Below are 18,124 nucleotides of genomic sequence, written 5' to 3'. Positions count from 1 at the left end.
CAGCCCAGGGGCAGACAAAGGCAGTAAGTCCAAACCCAACCTTGCCAGTGATGAGTGGCTGATACTGCAGTCTGCCCCAGGGCACAGGGGCTAGATGATGACTGGCAGTAGCCATCTACTGAGGCAAGGTAGGGATAGTGGGTGGGGGTTCCCTGGGGAGGGGAGACCCTGAGAGAAAGGGGTTACTGCCGGGGGCAGCACCCCATGTAAAAGGGGAACTGGGTCCAGGGAGGGACACAGGGGCCAACAGCAAGAGACAAGTGGATCACCGGCCTGCAGAGGGCATTCTGGGCTGAAACTCGAGCTAATTCCCGGAAGTCATCAGCAGGAGGTGCTGCAGGGGTGAGTCTGAACATCTACAGGTACCCTGCTGTCCAATGGGCACTAATGCCCCTATATTTTCCCCTTGGCTTTTCCAGCAACACCTATAAATACCTTGGAGTCCAAGACTTCATGAAGCCAGGACAGAACTGGCAATGGATTCGGGCCCATCGCTGGGTCCAGCTCCAACTTCAACAATGAGAATTTTGAAAATGACATCATGCTGCTGCAGATACCACCCCCATCCTGTCATCCCACCCCCAGTGACCTCACACAGCTGCAGGTACCGCTCCCATCCCATAACCCCCCCCCAGTGACCTCACACTGCTGCAGGTACCGCCCCCATCCCATCACCCCACCCCCAGTGATCTCACACTGCTGCAGGTACCGCCCCCATCCCATCACGCCCACCTATAATCATGGTACGGTCCCCTAAGGTAAGCCCACTGCCCATGCCTGCCTGCCTCCCTCTACCTACTAAGGCCATATTGTAACTCTTTGGCAAGGGCGGCTCCAGGCACCAGCACGCCAAGTGCGTGCCTGGGGCGGAAAGCCACGGGGGATGCTCTGCTGGTCGCTGCTCACAGGTCTGCTCAGAGGACAGATAGATGCTTATACCACTGTACAGCCGTCAGGCAATAGTAATCTGTCTCTGACTGATCAAATCCATCTCAAAAATGACACCATCAATCTACATTCCTCTAGTACGACTAATCATGAGACACAGGAAGAATGGCAAAAGAGACTCACGGAGCCATAGAACGTAATTAAATTTATTGCCAACACCCCCAGTGACCTCACACTGCTGCAGGTACCGCCCCCATCCCATCACACACACCCCCAGTGACCTCACACTGCTGCAGGTACTGCCCCCATTCCCTGACCCCACCCCCAGTGATCTCACACTGCTGCAGGTACCGCCCCCATCCCATCACCTCACCCCCAGTGACCTCACATTGCTGCAGGCACCGCCCCATCCCATCATCTCACCCCCAGTGACCTCACACTGCTGCAGGCACCGCCCCATCCCATCACCCACCCCAGTGACCTCACACTGCTGCAGGCACCGCCCCATCCCATCACCTCACCCCCAGTGACCTCACACTCACTTTCTGGACTCACATCCATGCTTTGGCAAGGTGGTGCTGCCCCTTGCCAGCTCCGAACCCTGCGCTGATCTGGATCCATTCTCTCTCTCTCCTGCTCATGTCAGCTGTGGCACAGCATAGAGCTGACCGAGTGGGTGGGCTTGTCTCCCTGCTGGGAGCCAAACATCACATCAGCCCAGGCTCCAAGTGCAGTGTGGCCGGGTGGGGTCAGACCGGAGTGAACACCACCACCGACAGGTTGCAGGAGACGGAGCAGGAGGTGGTGTCGGACAGCCTGTGCAAAGAGCGGTACCGGCATTACAATCCCACCGACATGCTGTGTGCTGGCAGCCCTCATGCCAAGAAATCAGCCTTCCAGGTAAATATCCCCACGCTCAGACCCACTGGGGGTACAGCAAGCTGCTCCAGGGCAAGGAGCCAATGGAAACCACCATGCCATGCCCCTCCCATGCTCCACTGCCCCAAGATGGGAGCCCATTGTGCATCATGGGAGATGCAGCCCAGCTGGAGAGCCCAGCACCTAGGATGACTGCAGAGCGGTATCTCCAGTGTTACTGCCCTTGTGCAAAGTGCTGGTGGAAATGGGCTGAAATTTTCCATGGGCTCATGCACATAGTGACAAGACACAAGAATTTCTCCTCTGAGCTGGAAGTGATAGACAAGGAGGGAGAAATGGTTGTGTCAGTGAATCACAGGATGACCATAGGCCCCAGGGCCGGTGCAAGAATATTTTGTGCCCTAGGTGAAACTTCCACCTTGTGCGCCCCCGCCCTGAGGCGCCCCTCTCCCACCACGGCAGCTCTCCCCCTCCACCCTGAGGCGCCCTTCCCCCCTCCTCAGCAGCTACCTCCTTCCGCCCTGAGGCGCCCCCCTTGTGGCAGCTCCCCACTCCCCACCCTCTGCCCTGAAGCACCTCCCCGTCCCAGCTCACCCCTGCTCCGCGCACAAGCCTGCCATCACTGCTTCACTTCTCCCACCCCCCAGGCTTGCGGTGCCTAAGCTGATTGGTGCCACAAGCCTGGGAGGCGGGAGAAGTGAAGCAGCTACGGCGTGCTCGGGGAGGAGGAGGGACAGAGGTGAGCTGGGGTGGGGAGTTCCCCTGCATGCCCCCCCTCTTACTTGCTGCAGGCGGCCCTCCCCGTGCTCCCCTGCCCCAGCTCCCTCTGCCTAAATGCTGGTGGTGACCAGGGCAGCCGAAGATCCATCTGCCGCGGTCACTGCCGAAGAAAATGGCACCCCCCCAAATCCCAGTGCCCTAGGCGACCGCCTAGGTCACCTAAATGGTTGCACCGGCCCTGTGGGCCACCATTGGGATGTGGCCAGAAGAAAGGCCCATGCATCCTGAGATGAAGCAGCCGAGGTGTCTCCACTAGAGAGGGAGGGTTTAATGCCAGCGGAGAAGGTTCTGGGCATTGCTCAGCTGGAATCCAGTGCAGAATTCTGGGCAGCCCTGTCCCAGAAAGAGGAATTTCAGCTGGAGCAGGTGCTAAGAAGGGCTGGTGGGAGGTTCAGGAGAATGGAAAGCTGGTCTGATGAGAAAGGAATAAAATACGTGGGCTAGCTTGGCATAGAACACAGGCTGAGAGGGGTCTGATTGCTTATAAATACATCAGGAGGGGGCAGGGGGACACCAGGGAGGGAGACAAGCTGCTAAAGATAAAGGAAAAATCAAATGGGGATAAAAGTGGCAGGGATCAATGGAGGCTGGAGACAAGGGGAAGGTTTCTAACCATCAGAGGGAGGAGGTTCTGGAACAACGTCCAATGGGAGCAATTGGAGCGGGAGGGGACAACCTAACAAGGATGAACACAAAGCTTTATAAGTTTATGGATGGGATGATATGACAGGGCTGCCTGTGAAAGGAGGAACTGGATTCCGTGACCCAGTAGGGCCCTTACAGGCCTGTGTTCCCGTAAGAGAATGAGACACCTGAAATACAACTCCCATGATTACACATAGTTAGACTTTGAGTTTTTAGCAAAATGTTCCAGGAAAAATGTTGATGGAAAAAGGGGAACCCTCCTCTCTTCCCTACCACATGGTTTGACCATCTCTACTCTTCACCTTCACTGGAAGGTCTACTGGTGAACTCAACCCTGAGGCTACCCAACAGCCAGGACCCTGGGTGAAATCTTGACCCCATACACGTGGATGGGAGTTTTGCTGTTGATGTTCATAGGGCCAGGTTGGCATTGGAGCTAAGGGAGAATCAATGTTCCCATCTAACAGGAAATGGCAACATTTCAATCTTTGTTTTCTAAGAAGAGTTGAGATTTCAACATTTTTGGCAGAATGGAAATTCCAAAAGCAGGTTTCACTCAGAAATGTTGAAATGTTTCATTGCGACATTTTCAATCAAAATAAACATGCTGAGATATGAGCAGATTGAAACATTTCCTTCCATGTGAACCAACTGGAGAGAGTCCAGAGAAGAGAAAGAAGATCAAAAAAATATGATCAGAGATTTAGGAAAGGCTAAAAGAATTGGGCATATTTAGGCTAGAGAAGAGTTCTGTTTCCCTCAACACAGTCAGAATCAAACAGCAGCAGATATCTTCTCTGTTCAGTGTACAGATTCTTCCTCTCCGGCCAAGACTCTGTCCCCAAAATGGTTCTTCTCTTAGCTTTTTCTCAGGGCCACATTCCTGCATTTCCAGGTTATGTCTGCCTGGCTTCTTACTTTATGTCTGACTCACTTCTGTCCCCAGATTTCTCTGTTTATGTTGTGTCTGTCCGATCCACATGTCTCATTACCCCAGAACAATATTCGGTGACAACTTTCCTCTTGACTAATTAGAATTCGCACATGTGCACAGGCTTTTACACCAGCTAAGGGGATTCTGGAGCATGGGTTGTATTTTCTCAGCTGAATTCTATAGGACTTCTACAAATGCTGATCATCTGTATACCTAATCCATTCCTCACAGGGTTTCCACCATCAAAATTCCTAGCTCCAGCGTGTCTCTGGCTGGCTTAAAAACTTTCTTTCACCAAACCGAAGCGCAAGAATGGGGCCATGTGGCTTTGGTGGCCAACCTATGACCACAGAGTGTGGCTAGTTAAATTAAACAGTCTGTGACAATAGCACATTGAAATGGTTGTGTGAAAAACATTGAAATTTTAATGATTTTGTTTCACACGTTTTGAGCCGGACCCAACTTTTGTTTTCAGTATTTTCTTTTCTTTTTCCCTCTCCCACCCCACAAATATTTATTTATTATTGTGATACTGACTGGAGGTTGGAAAAACCCAAAGGAAGGGAACCCAGAAAGCATCATTGAGATACATTGGGGCCAAAGAAAGAATAGTCTATTATCAAATATTTGGAGAATATTGAAAACGGATGCTTGTTTGAAAAACAAACGGCACTTGAAGGAACAAAACCCATTTTTCTGAATAAGAAACGTTTTCTCTGAACAATTTGCACTGCCTTTTCCATCACTGGCCTATAGACTGGATGTCGCGTGTGTGGATGATATAGGGTTGGGGGTGAATAATGGGGCAGTGGGCAGGACGCAGGTGCTGGGTTGAGCCATAAACAAAATTGGTGCTAAATAAAAACATCAAAGCCCAGATCCTCAGAGGTTTTTGGGTGCCTAACTCCCATTGAAATCACCAGGAGTCAGAATACCTTTGGGGATCTGGGCTCCTAGCTCTTCCTTCCAGGAGATCTCAAAGCTCTTTACAAAGGGTGGTCAGGATCACTAACCCCAGATGGGCAAACTGAGGCACAGAAAGGGGCTGGGACTTGCCGAAGGTCACGCAGTAGCACAGTCGGGAACAGAACACAGGTGTCCCCAGGTGCAGGACTTTGCTCTGGCTACTTGGCCACACAGCTTCCCAGCTCCCATCAGGGCCAGCTCTGGCTTTTTTGCTGCCCCAAGCAAAAAAAAAAAAAAAAAAGGAGCATGGAGCGGTGAAGCAAAAAAAAAAAAACTTGCAGGGCGGCCGGAGCCAGGGTGCAAATTTTCAGCTAGCGGGACTCCCTGCACTGCATACGTGCCCTGGGCAGTGGAGTGCATGCCCTGGCTAACAGTGGGGAGGGAGAGGGAGCGGGGGGGAGAGAAAGAAGGGGAGTGGCCAGGGCTTCTTTCAGCCAGGACGCTCACCACTCGGTCCCTCCCACTGCGTTGCCTGCCAGGACGGCTCCGCACTACTCCGGTCGGCGGGGAGGAAAGGACGCGGGCTACCAGGCTTGTTGCAGACCTGGCACCGGCTGGGGCAGACGGAGCGCACAGCCGACTCCTAGCAGAGCGTTCCCCTCCTGCGCGCTGCCACCCCCTACAGAGTGGCAGAAAAAAAGGGCATCCCTAGGATTGGAGGGAAGTAGTCCCTTGAATCTTCCGCCCCAAGAATGAGCTTGTTTGGCTGGTGCCTGGATCCGGCCCTGGCTCCCACACACCACAGCAACCACAGCCCCTTAACCACACTGATTGTTAATTTCAATTCCCATCCTGTGTTCTCTGGAGATCATCGGGGGATGGGAAGCTGAACATCACTCCAGACCCTATGTGGCCTTTGTGAAGAAAGAGACAGGAGGAAATGGAGAAGGAGGCTGCAGAAGGTTCCTGATCCGGAAGGACGTGATGATGACAGCAGCACATTGTAACTGCAACCTGAGGTAAGAAACGCACTATCTGCCGTCCTTGAGCCAGCCAGTCCCTGTCCTGGGGCCAGATCAGAGCACGTTCCCCTAGAGGGGAAAGGTGCCGTGTCCCATTCCCTGCCCCTGAGCCAGCCAGCCCCTGTCCTGGTCTTGCCTCTTGTCATTTTGGGCCACTAATATTGTGCTGGGTACAGAAGGTGTCAGCAAAACATACTCTGCTGTGCTGCTCAAGGAATGGTTACCTCCCTTGGCCTGAGCAGCGAGTGGGTTGTTGCAGGATGTTTCCTTAGGAGGAGAAATTGTGGTGTTAGGTCTATTATTCCCTATTTATTTACAAAGCATGTCCAAAGTCCTGTTTCTCTGAATGCAGTTGGAATGAAACAACAAGTGACTGTTTCTTTACTCCCAGTCCCAAGCCTCCTTCAGCCAGCACTCTGCCCAAAAGCTCTCTCCCCAGGTTTACCGCAGGGTCATACTACACGTGTTTCTTTGGCTGTGGCTAGTGCCTTCTCTGGCAGCTTCTCTGGTCTTTCTGCTGATTTTCTCAGACACGCACAGCTCCACCGGCCAGTGCCCCAGCCCCTACTTTCGCTAGGTTGGTCCCCAGGGAAACCCTTTGGGTCAATCAGCTGTTTCTACTCCTACATGACATAGCAAGCATCAGTTAAGTGTAATGACATTTAGCCTTCATGGGTGTTTACTTCCCTCTGGGACCCTTAGAACTGGCTGCCGCTATCACACCCAGCCAGGCTGGGATTTTCAAAGCCGCATGCAGGATCCCATTGACTTTCATTGGGAATTGGGCCTTTAATACCCTAATGCCCCTTTGAAATCCTCAGCCCATCCTGTCAAATCCTGGGGCTCCATCCCTGGAACCTCAATACCCAGCATCTCCCAATGGGGGGATATGGGGAGATTTTCACAGGTGCCAAACATGCAATGGGCCCTGAGGACATATTGCCACACACCAGGTACCCACTGGTGTCCATTCAGCCCCTCACCCCCAGCAACGGAAAAAGCTTCTCATGGAATCCAGCCTCTTGCTACACAGCGACCCTTCATGTGAAGGTGGGTGGGGAATGGACATGGGCCATCCCCTCTAGGGGATCTCAGCTCCAGTAAAGCCCCAGGATGAAGGCTGGCTGGCTAAAGGGCTGGGCAATGAGCCAGGGGCCCTTTCCCCTCTGGGGGCACCAACTCCCATCGAGCCCCATGGTCAGGCCCTGACTGGCTCAGGTGTGTGGGGAATGGGATATGGGGCCTTTCCCCTCTGGGGGCACCAGCTTCCATTGAGCCCCATATCCAGGTTCTGACTGGCTCAGGTATGTGAGGAATGGGATATGGGGCCTTTCCACTCTGGGGGCACCAGCTCCCATTGAGCCCCATATCCAGGTCCTGACTGGCTCAGGTGTGTGGGGAATGGGATATGGGGCCTTTCCCCTCTAGGAGGTGCCAATTCTCATCCAAGACTGGCTGGCTCAGAGGAATTGAGAATTGGATTCATTGTTTTTGTCCCAGTCCCCAGTCTGGGTGTCTGTGGGAAGCGGCACTGTCAGAGGCGGGGGAATCTGGTCTCCCTGACGCACAGCCCTCCCCCTGGCTCACACCCACACTGCGGGGCAGGGAGGCAGCTGAGAAAGATCAAAGGGCCATAATAGTACCAACCTGGGGCAAGAGCCACGACTGTTGTTAGCTGCTGAACCACTTCCCCCAGCATCACTCCAGACGTGCGCGGTACCCAGCGGTGCACAGGTGTCAGGGGCACAGGAGGCTCCCAGCTAAGTGCGTCCCCAACCCTTCCTGGCCCCCAAATGGGAAGCTGCCAGCTGAGCAGGGCTCCAAGGGCTGAGCTGTGGGGACCCTGACCCAGTTGGGCCTGATGTCTCCCCCAGTCCCAGCCTGGAGGAAGAGGCCAGCAAAGCCATGTCAGCAGATGTCTCAGCTTTACGCAAATCATGCCATAATTGTTACCATGAAGGAACGAAGAATGGGAAGGATTGTGTTTGTATCATCTCAGCCTGGACAGATGGGACCATTTAGTTACACAGCTTATTCTCCAGCCAAATTTGCTCTTCGAGGACTGGCTGAAGCTCTGCAAAGGGAGGTAAAACCTCTATAACGGTTGCCTATCCTCCAGATACTGACACACCTGGCTTTGCAGAAGAAATCAAAACAGAGCCTTTAGAGACTACACTAATTTCAGAAACCTCATCTGTTTGCCAAGCAGAGCAAGTTGTCAGAGTTATTGTTTTATGGGATCTGATGGTTACATGTTATCAATACTGACCAGGTGGGGGCATGGACCAGGAGGAGTCACTGCAAGCTGTATCAGGTCTCAGCTCTGCCCCAGATGTGCACGGCTCCAGGCTGAGCAGTGTCCAGATGTGCCGCAGCCCCAACTGTGGAGATCACCTGTCCATATAGGAACCTTCCTCCAGCGCCTTCCCCTGGACGTGAAGAGAGAGTGGGGACGACGTTGCATGGCAGGCAAGCGAGTCTGTGAGCCCGCAGTGGTGAACATCCCAGCCACACACAGGAGACTTTCTGTTGCAGAAAGACTGAGATGAGGCCAAGTTAACCACATCACAGGCCTCAAATCGGGCCCTTCCTCTTAGTGTCTGACCACTTTCCCCCACTCAGCAGGGGGGGGGGAAGAGCAGAGCACTGTCCAGGGTGAGAACAGCCCGATAATGCCCATGCCCCCCCAGTGAATGCACTCAGGGGCTGAGGGGCCCCACATGGGGACTCCCCTTTTCCACCCTCCCCACAGCTGATGTGGTGGGAGGTCCAAGTGCTGAGACAGTAGGGCCCGCACCCACACCCCAGTGCACATGACCTGAGGATTCCTGCCTTGCATCCCTGCTGCCCAGCCGGGCCTGTAACCCACTGCCCAGGCAGATGCCCCCTCCCAGCTGGGCCATGACAATGCTTCTCATACAGCTGCTCCCCAGGGCTCAGGCCCCAATATGCACAGCCTCAGTGGTGCAGGAAGCCACATGTACACAGCCCCAAAGGGTGCAGGGCCCCACATAATCACAGACCTCCAGGGGTGCAGGGGCCCATATCTGTTCAGTCCCCAGGGTGTGCAGGCCCCAGAGGTCAAGGACAAGGATCACATCCTGGAAATCAGGGATGGATCTTAATAGGGAGGGACAGATCCTAGAAATCAGGGTTGGGAATCTGCTGAATCCTAGGAGTCAGATGATGGGAATTCCCAAATCAAGAACCCAGGGATGGATCTGAGAAATCAGCATGAGATCCTGGAAATCAAGGGCAGGAGTCAGCCAGATGCTGGAAATCATGATTTGGAATCAGGGATGGGAACTGAGCAGATTAAAGATGTCAGGGATGGATGCTAGAAATCAGACACTGGAACTGCCCAGATCCTAGAAATCAGTTACAGAGGCCATCTGGGTCCCTGGACCATGGGTGGGAGCTCCGCGCGTATCATAGAATCATAAAATATCAGGGTTGGAAGGGACCTCAGGAGGTCATCTAGTCCCCTGATCAAAGCAGGACCAATTCCCAACTAAATCATCCCAGCCAGGGCATTGCCAAGCCTATCTTAAAAACCTCTAAGGAAGGAGTGACTTGACTGTGAGTCCCCAGAAAGCAGAGTACAGAGCTGGATTTCAGGACCATGAATACAGAATACAGCCCGCACTTTGCTTGGACATCAGTAACTCCTCACCTGCTGATTTTACGTCTCAGGGCAACTCCACACGCCCCCTTGTCTGTGATGAAAAGGCCGTAACGAGGAATAGTTGGAATCACATTATAAGTAGAGGGTGCCCAAATTAGGAAAATTGAGCTCCTTATTGGAAACCCCAGCAGGAACCATCCCTCTACTGACAATCATTTGGCCAGGCAGCCATCAGACCTTAAGAATATCATTAAGGATGTGAGTGTAACTATATATGTAATGTGTGCCTAGGTCCATATAGAATTTCTATATGCTTGGGTCATCACAACTTTAACTGTAGCTTTAATAAAATTTGAAAAACAGACTAGGCCTTGTCCTTGTGAAATGTGTATGTGGTCACTACCTTTGGTCTTTATGTGTTCCTAAAAACTCTAAATCTGAAGCAAGTAGTCGAGGTGACTTTCGCTCTGTGAGCTTGAAACTGTAGCCAACAGAGCCGAACCCATGTACTTAGTACAAAAATTCACTTTAAATAAAATAAAAAGGCTACAGAAGGATGGCTATTGCAGAAGGGTGGATGGAGAGCTAGATGGATGGATATTGGGGATGGATAGACTCATAGACTCTAGGACTGGAAGGGACCTCGAGAGGTCATTGAGTCCAGTCCCCTGCCTTCATGGCAGGACCAAATACTGTCTAGACCTTCCCTGATAGACATTTATCTAACCTACTCTTAAATATCTCCAGAGATGGAGATTCCACAACCTCCCTAGGCAATTTATTCCAGTGTTTAACTACCCTGACAGTTAGGAACTTTTTCCTAATGTCCAACCTAAATCTCCCTTGCTGCAGTTTAAGCCCATTGCTTCTTGTTCTATCATTAGAGGCTAAGGTGAACAAGTTTTCTCCCTCCTCCTGATGACACCCTTTTAGATACCTGAAAACTGCTATCATGTCCCCTCTCAGTCTTCTCTTTTCCAAACTAAATAAACCCAATTCTTTCAGCCTTCCTTCATAGGTCATGTTCTCAAGACCTTTAATCATTCTTGTTGCTCTTCTCTGGACCCTCTCCAATTTCTCCACATCTTTCTTGAAATGTGGTGCCCAGAACTGGACACAATACTCCAGTTGAGGCCTAACCAGTGCAGAGTAGAGCGGAAGAATGACTTCTCGTGTCTTGTTTACAACACACCTGTTAATGCATCCCAGAATCACGTTTGCTTTTTTTGCAACAGTATCACACTGTTGACTCATATTTAGCTTGTGGTCCACTATGACCCCTAGATCTCTTTCTGCCATACTCCTTCCTAGACAGTCTCTTCCCATTCTGTATGTGTGAAACTGATTGTTCCTTCCTAAGTGGAGCACTTTGCATTTGTCTTTATTGAACTTCATCCGGTTTACCTCAGACCATTTCTCCAATTTGTCCAGATCATTTTGAATTTTGACCCTGTCCTCCAAAGCAGTTTCAATCCCTCCCAGTTTGGTATCGTCCGCAAACTTAATAAGCGTACTTTCTATGCCAACATCTAAGTCGTTGATGAAGATATTGAACAGAGCCGGTCCCAAAACAGACCCCTGCGGAACCCCACTTGTTATACCTTTCCAGCAGGATTGGGAGCCATTAATAACTACTCTCTGAGTACGGTTATCCAGCCAGTTATGCACCCACCTTATAGTAGCCCCATCTAAATTGTATTTGCCTAGTTTATCGATAAGGATATCATGCGAGACCGTATCAAATGCCTTACTAAAGTCTAGGTATACCATATCCACCTCTTCTCCCTTATCCAAGATTTGTTCTTTATAAATCCATGCTGTCTATTCCCTATCACCTTACTACCTTCCAAGTGTTTGCAGATGATTTCTTTAATTACTTGCTGAATTATCTTCCCTGGCACAGAAGTTAGATAAAATGGTAGATGAGAAGATTCCTGGGTATGGCAGAAGGACCAGGTGGACAAAAGATGGCTGGATACTGTGGAACAATGGATGGATGGCAGATGAGAAGGCAGACATGAATATTACAGAAGAATGGATGATGGATAAATATTGCAGAAGGAGGGATGGATAGATGATGGATAGATGCTGAAGCAGGATGGAGGGAGGGAGGGATCAGTTGAGCCTGCCATGAGATTTCCCTCCAGTCAGAAATTACACTTTTATTTTCCCAGACTTCTGGCTCTGCCCTAGCCTTACAGATTCCATTCTATGTTTCTTCCCCGTGTTCTTTTTTTAAATTCATATGAACATCCTTTGTGTTGGGATATGTTAGGAATAAGTAAAGACCTGGGAAGCTGCTGATCTGCTGACATGGCATTAGGGGATAAAGGCATAAGCAGGCAGTATTTCTTTGTTTGAAACAAAAGTTGCCATATTTTTCCCTTCCCTGTTGCTTGTAAGAATTGATAAACCTGCAGCTGCATGAAAAATGTAGTTGTCTAAACTAAGAATACCCTTTCCGTAAAAGAAGTGTTATCTCCCCGTCTCTTCCTTTCCCAGTTACACAAGCGAACCCTGGGTCATGGCCTCTTCCTCCTGCCCTGAGAACCGCTGATTATGGGAATTTGTAGCAACGAATTACTGCAAAGAAATGTATTTTCAAGGTAAAAATGCCTGTATAACATGTATGATGCTATGAAGAATAGACAGGAGTGGGAATACAAATAGTAAGGCTGTTTCTATTACTTAATAAGGGTTTTGGGGTGTTGTAACAGATGTAGGTGTTTACATACTAACATAGATAAAAAAGAGTATGTTGTAACTAATCCAGTGCTTACTCCACAACTGTCTCCAGGGGAACAAGTATCACAATAAAGAAGCCCGTACTCAAATCCACCTCTGGGTCAACCTGCTCCTTTTCCTCTAAGGGTTTGCTGGCAACCCAGTGCGTCCATATCTCATCAAACTTATGGGGATTTGCAGGAAGGGAATAAGAGGCTTCCCTATCTCGTAGCTTTCTGCCATGTTAGATCATGATTCCAACAGAAGATAGCTCACCTACTTACCAGATTAGTGGTCAGGGTCACCAGTGTTGTCAGCTGTTGGCTGTGTATGTGTTTTCTGAGTGGGCCGCACTGGCTCTGACCAGACAGCCTGTACAACAGACTTCAGTGAATTCTCCAAGAAGATCACAGACTCTGTTTATTGGAGAAGGTGCTTGGCCAGGTTTGTTGCCAACAGAGCATGGTATTAGTGCTGTATACATGCTACAGGCAGGGCTGTCCCTACACATTGTGGGGCAGAAGCTGACTTGTGGGGCAGGGGGGAAACCGCCCCCCAGCACAAGCCGGCAGAGCGGAGCAGGTTAGAGCCGGGTCACTCTACTTCCTGCTGTCCAGTGATCATAGTGCAGGCCTGACCCCACACTCATGGGGCAGCGGGAAGTGGAGTGACAGAGCCCCAGCCTGCTCTGCTCTGGTCCCCTTGGCTCCCAGCCTTGGGACTTGGGGGCAGAGGGGGACCGACCCCCAGCACTCACTGGTGATGCGGCTGGGAGCAGACGGAGTGGAGCAGGCTTGGGCCAGGTCGTTCCACTTCCGGGACGTAGCTCAAGGGAAGGTGTGGAGTGGGGACGGGGATGGGGTGGAGCATGGGTGGGAAGAGGCAGGGCAGAGGCGAAGTAGGGGCAGGGGCAAATTTCCTGGCCGGCTCAGACGGCCGGGAAATCAGGTTGGGCACTGGAGAAGCACACAGCTGCACAGGACACCAGGAAATTTGGGTCAATTTGGTACCCTCAATTTCCTGGTGCCCTACACAGCTGCCTAGTTTGCGTATCAGTAAGGATGGCCCTGGCTACAGGTACACGAGCACATGTGTGCCCATGACAATGGACTTAGCTCAGTGAGGGTCATGAATTTCTCCTCCCCCCTCAGCCAGACAAGGACACCCCTTCTGTGAACCCCCTCCTTTTACACACTGATACAAACAAGTTACCTGTTGCCCCACTGGACATGGTTAGTTACCCCCCTTTACTATGTACCTGTTGGTTCGATCAAAACATCTTTATCCATCATGCTGTCATCTTGACCTTATCTTTAGGAGGGGTCCCTCTATCACCTTCAGTGACTGATCACTTTCAGAGGTGCCTGAACTAACTCCATCTCTTGGCATCTCGACCAGGGGAGATCATCAGGGGATGGGAAGCCCGGCCTCACTCCAGATCTTACATGACCTTTATGAAAATAGAGAAGGAAAAGGAGAAACCAGGTGCGGAGGGTTCCTCATCTGCAAGGACGTGGTGGTGATGATGGCTCATTGTAACTGCAATCTGGGGTAAGAAATGCAGGATCCCCTGTCCCGGAGCCAGCCATTCTCCTAACCTGAGGCCAAGTAAAGCTGCCCCCTGCCCTGCAGTGGAAAGGCCCTGGAGCTCTGGCTTCTGAACATGCAAACTGAGTGCAAGGCAGCATCTACACATAACCACTTTAACAAAGTTAACGACCTATGACTAAATTCAGAGTATTGGCCTATCTGCAGCACCTGCATCCCCTTGTATTTCACAGCAAAATCAGCACGCTACTGGGGGTCTACAACACTGAAATAGATGAACCAGGGAGGCAGAAGATCTTGGTATATCGTCAAATCTCCCACCCAAAATTTAATGATGCCTCGCTTGAAAATGACCTCATGCTGCTGCAGGTACTACCCCTATCCTATCACCCCACCCCCAGTGACCTCACACTGCTGCAGGCACCGCCCACATCCCATCAACCCCCCCCATGACCTAACACTGCTGCAGGTACCACCTCCATCCCATCACTCCTCCCCCAGTGACCTCACACTGCTGCAGGTACCTCCCCTGTCCAATCAACCTTCCCAGAGTGACCTCACACTGCTGCAGGTGCCGCCTACTCTCATCATCCCCCACCAGCAGCATTGGGGATGCCCCACTTGGTCCCATTCCCCCAGGACAGGCTGCAGCCCCCACGAGAAGTTTGATTTCTCTTCTATCTCTCTGTCTCCCTTCACAGCTGAGGGACAAGGCTGAGCTGACCCAGACTGTGGGCATCATCCTCCTGTCCCAGAAGAAGATGAAGAAGGGGGCAGTGTGCAGCGTAGCTGGCTGGGCCCAGACCAGTATCAAAACAAACGCCCAGCCCTCCCCAACCCTGCAGGAGGTGGAACTGATGACCATAGGCAGGTGCATGTATCTGTCTCAGCCCATTCTGCACTATGTCCCGTCCAGGATGCTGTGAGTGGGGGACCCCCAGGACAGGAAGGCACCATTCCTGGTGAGTGTGGGACAGGGGCACGCGGCACCCGGTGTAAGGTGCTGCAAGAACAGGAGACTGACAGGGCTGGGCAGAATGGAGAGAGTAAGGAACTGGCCAGGTCCTAGGAATCAGGGATGGAGGCTAGAAATCAGGGAGAGGAACCAGGCAGATCTTTCAAATTAGGAAGGGATCCTTATAATTTGGGACAGGAACTGGAAGTCAGGGACAGAAATCGGTTCGATGTTCAAAATGTTCTAGAAATCAAGGACAAGAATCAGCCACATCCTGGAATTCAGGGATGGATTTTAACAGTGAGGGAAAGATCCTAGAAATCCAGTTTGGGAATCAACTGGCTCCTAGGAGAGAGATGATGGGAATTAATTAAAAAAAAAAACCAGGGGTGGATCTGAGAAATCAGCAGGAAATCCTAGAATTCAAGGGCAGGAGTGAATGAGATGCTGGAAATCAGGATTCAGAATCCAGCATGGGAAATGAGCAGATTAAAAAAATTGGGGTGGATGCTAGAAATCAGACACTGGAACTGGACAGATCTGAGAAATCAGGGACAGGGGTCTGCTGTGTCCCTGGACCATGGAGTGGGAGCCCTGGGCTCGTCCTTGGAGTGATTTGACCTTGAGTCGTCCCCAAGAAGCAGGGTAAGGAGCTGGATTTCAGGACTGTGAATACAGAATGCAGCCCGCCCTTTGCTTGGACATCAGTAACCCCATGCCTGGTGTTTGCTTCTCAGGGCAACTCCGAGGCCCCCCTGGTCTGTAATGGGAAGGCCCAAGGCATAGTCTCCCATGGCAGCGGTGACAGGTCAACTCCCACCCAGTGCGTTTACCACGTTCTCCAAATACGTGTGCTGGATCAAGAAAACTCTGCAAAACCTGAAGCTTTAGAGAGGAGTGTCCATCTCCTCCAGCCTGACTGGAGATATAGCTGGGTATTAGAGAGGCGTGGCTTGACGACTGGCTATTGCAGAAGGATGGATGGATGTGTAGCCAATGATTTTAATTTATTACTCATTTATAGTGTGATGTTATTATTAGCTAACATGTGATGTCATATATAATCTCTGTATGCTGAATAGAGTAAAGTTGTAGGCTATTGTGGAGACTCCCCCTCCTTGAAATGTTAGCCAGTTTCGCTCATTTCCATGACTCTTGAACTATTATGGAAAGTTTATCTCACAGTTAGCCACACAGCTAAAACCAGTTCACAAACTCCTTGGGCAGAACAAGGCCTGGAAGTGGACTGAAGCCTGTGATGTTGCATTTAACAAAGCTAAGGATGCATTGCTAAATTCTGAAGTTCTGACACACTTTGATCCATCCTTACCCCTACAGTTGGCCTGCGATGCGTCCCCTTATGGAGTGGGAGCAGTAGTGTCACACATTACGCCTTTGGGAGAAGAGTGACCTATTGCTTTTGCTTCATGCACTCTAAGCAAACCAGAAACTAACTATGCTCAAATCGAACGTGAGGCATTGGGAATCGTTTTCAGAATTCGGAAGTTTCATCAGTACCTGTTTGGACGGAAGTTTACTCTTCTCACAGACCATCGACTCCTGACTTCAATTTTTGGACCCCGCACAGACATTTCTCCATTAGCCGCTAGTCATATGCAATGTTGGGCATTGTTGCTTTCCACACACACATATGAGATCCAATATCGTAAATCCACTCTGCACAGCAATGCAGGTGGTCTCTCAAGGCTACTTTTGCCAGTCAAATGTCAAGATATTGCCCAGAAGGAAATCTTTTACTTTGAACAGGTAGAGAACACACCCATCACCACTACTCAGGTAAAGAAGACAACTTGAGTTGACCCTGTATTGTCCCAAGTTAAGGACCTGGTGATGCATGGAACATCTTGACGAATCTCTCCAGTCTCACCCAACCTTGTTACCTACATGTCCAGGAGGATGGAGTTATCAATCCAATCTGGTTGCTTATTGTGGGGGAGATTTGTCATTATCCCACCCCCACTGAGATCACAGATGTTAGAACAGCTCCATTCCAGTCACTGTGGAATAATGCACATGAAGGAAATTGTACGAAGCTATTTTTGGTGGCCTGGATTGGACAGTGCTATTGAAGAGAAGGCAAGAGCTTTGTATGCATGTCAGGGTGTGAGGAATACACCCCAATGGGCACCCCTACATCCATGGGACTGGCCTGAAAACCCGTAGCAACGTATTCACATTGACTTCGCCGGCCCCCTTGAAGGAAGCATGTTCTTGGTAGTGGTAGATGCCCATTCTCAATGGCTAGAAGTCTCTATGATGCAGTCCACTACTGCAGACAGTACTATCAAAAAACTACGAGGACTCTTTAGTCGTTTCGGTCTGCCAGAACAACTTGTGAGTGACAACGGACCGCAGTTCGTCTCTCAGGAGTTTCAAAAGTTTATGAAGGCAAATGGGATACACCACATCACTTCAGCACCATATCATCCATCCACCAATGGATTAGCTGAAAGATTTGTGCAGACAATGAAACAAGCTTTGAAATCAGCAAGGGGACAGTTATCCATTCAAAAGCATCTGGACACCTTCTTACTAACCTACAGAAACACACTTCATGATACAACCAAGGCATCCCCAGTCTTTCTAATGATGGGACGACAGCTGTGCACTTGTTTTGATCTGCTGAAACCTTCTGAACCCCGACAAATTGTGCAATGTCAGCAGCAAGATCAAGTCATCAGGCATGCACACAGAGCAAAAGACTTCATGAACCTTTAGCCCAGGAAAGCCGGTTTTGGCTCGGAATTATACTTCTGGAGCTAAATAGGTCCCTGCCACTGTCATCGCTCAAACGGGACCTGTTTCCTACACAGTCTGGACTGCAGAGGAGCTCACCTGGCATCGACATGTAGATCAGCTGCTGCCCAGTCATACCAGTCCTCAGGACACATCCTCAGTTTAGTTGCCTGACTTCACCACCTCTGGCGAGACACCGAATCAAAAGTCATCTGTTCCTGATTGTCCCATTCTATTACTGCCAGGGGCAGAGATACCCCTCTGCCCGGCACAAGCTGATACCCCATCCTCACCCCTTTGCCCTACGAACTCTGAGCCCATTGTCAGGCCCGTGCCCAAGGCACTTCTGGGTGCAACAACACCAGAACTCTGCAGTAATCCACCTAGAGACAGAGGGCCTCCTCGTCGGCTGGATCTTTAGCTAGGCCGAACCCACGGTTATGGGGCAAAATAATCCCCAG

General features: G+C 50.7%; 1 pseudogene; it reads left to right on the top strand.

The window, feature by feature from the left end:
* The first annotated feature begins 1,527 nt into the window (after positions 1 to 1,527).
* Positions 1,528 to 15,797, top strand: LOC116821553 (mast cell protease 3-like; annotated as a pseudogene).
* The last annotated feature ends 2,327 nt before the right edge of the window (positions 15,798 to 18,124 follow it).

Source organism: Chelonoidis abingdonii, chromosome 14 (assembly GCF_003597395.2).
Source record: "Chelonoidis abingdonii isolate Lonesome George chromosome 14, CheloAbing_2.0, whole genome shotgun sequence".
In the NCBI taxonomy this organism is placed as follows: Eukaryota; Metazoa; Chordata; order Testudines; family Testudinidae; genus Chelonoidis; species Chelonoidis abingdonii.
This window is presented reverse-complemented; position numbering and strand designations above follow the sequence as displayed.